This window comes from Babylonia areolata, chromosome 35 (genome assembly GCF_041734735.1).
Source record: "Babylonia areolata isolate BAREFJ2019XMU chromosome 35, ASM4173473v1, whole genome shotgun sequence".
Taxonomy (NCBI): domain Eukaryota; kingdom Metazoa; phylum Mollusca; class Gastropoda; order Neogastropoda; family Buccinidae; genus Babylonia; species Babylonia areolata.
In genome coordinates, this window is record NC_134910.1 from 15,686,874 (window position 1) to 15,688,432 (window position 1,559).

At 47.1% G+C, this 1,559-nt stretch overlaps 1 protein-coding gene across 1 annotated transcript in view; it reads left to right on the top strand.

Moving 5' to 3' along the window:
- The first annotated feature begins 490 nt into the window (after window positions 1-490).
- The window catches only part of LOC143277985 (mothers against decapentaplegic homolog 6-like), a 45,147-nt gene continuing 44,078 nt past the window's right edge, over window positions 491-1,559 (top strand). The window contains exon 1 of the mRNA XM_076582997.1: window positions 491-1,559. This exon is cut by the window's right edge and continues 486 nt beyond it. The gene's annotated coding sequence lies outside the window, so the exon portion shown is untranslated.

Consider the following 1,559-nt stretch of genomic DNA (forward strand, 5'->3'; position numbering starts at 1 on the left):
AGCTTTATTGTTGCTTCTAAATCACTGTATTTAAAAAAAAGAACTTATTTTGTTGCAATGTTTAGAAGGAAGGCATAAGGGCAGTAACTCGATACCTTATTTGCGCAACCATCTTTTAGACACCACGCCGCGCCAAAAAGTCTAGACAATCACGTGACCACTTTCGGCCAATGGCGGTCGGAGTTGATGGAACACCATCAAGACTTGGGCGACTAACCTGTAGATTGCGAAGGGGTGGCAGGATACGAACGTCCAATCAATGGTATCCTGTTTTCAATGGAAAATAAAAACAACAAAAGTGTCTTGCAAAGATAAGCAAACGAATCAAACGCACTAAATCTTACGCTTCTTTGTGGGCAGTGTAAGGTCGATCGGCTGTTTACAGCTCCTTGTCTTTATTCTTACAACAACCTTACACCCCCACGGAAAAATAGCTTCTCACCTGCGGCTCCAAGCTGGCGAGGAAGGGGCAGTGTTTTGAAGTGGGTATGCGCATGCCGCCTGCTCGAAGAAGAGAGTTTTAACCCACGGCCCCATACTGGAGAGGCCTGAGCATTTTCACATAGTGTGAGCGTGATAGGAATAGATATTTGGACGTGTTAAAACTGATCGGGCTGTGTTTTGTGGATTGATTCGTGTGCGATCGTCCCTCCCAGTTGGATTTCTGAGTGTGTGCCACGGGAGGGGTAGACTAAAGGAAAGCAGCCAAGGGATGTTACTCTTTACCCCATTGCTTTCTTCACTCGACTGTCTCACGACAGGATGTACACTGCTGTGTGAATAGTTTGGTCGTCAGTTACACGGATTCACCTTCAGCCGCACATCTTCAAAGTTACGGAGAAAGCGTGTTATTTGGCCCGAAGGTACGACACACCTCAAGTTTTGCGGCGGCCACACCACCAGTCCGGAGACAACAATTGTCGTCTGCTTCGGCTGGGTGGATGAGAACGTTACGTGCCAGCTGTCATTGTGTGTGCCAGTGTGCAAGGTGAAGTGGCTATTGTGTTTCTCTAACCAACCCTGATCCAGTTTGTCTTTTTCGGTGTCGGTTGGGGGCTCTGACAGATCCGTCGGCTGCTTCAGGACTGGCCCCTTGCCCTGGTCGCTGAGGTCGCCGTACTGTCCTCTCCACACGGCCCCCGGATTAGAGAAGGAAAGATTGCTACTGATTCTGCCTTCGGCTTGTTTCGGGAGTCTGGCTGCAGCTGCGGCGCATTCATACAGGATTCAAAGTGAAAGGAGGGGAAATTGAACCGGCACTGTATACTGATAGATTTGCGTCGTTTACTTACTTTGTGCTTCGTTTATTTATTTATTTATTTTTGAAATAACAGAGCATTTCTGCTTTCTGACGTATTAATGAAATATTCCGTCGATTTCAAGACACAGACCGACAAAACACAGACCGACAAATCAAGTTGAATGTTGATCAGAATCCTGATCTTCTGAAAGTGGGTGTCTTTTAAACTGTGTGCATGTGCACAAAGGGACAACGCATACCAACAGCAGTGGAGCTACCTGTCCGGTTTCTTCAACAAGGGACTGTCTGCCTCAGATCA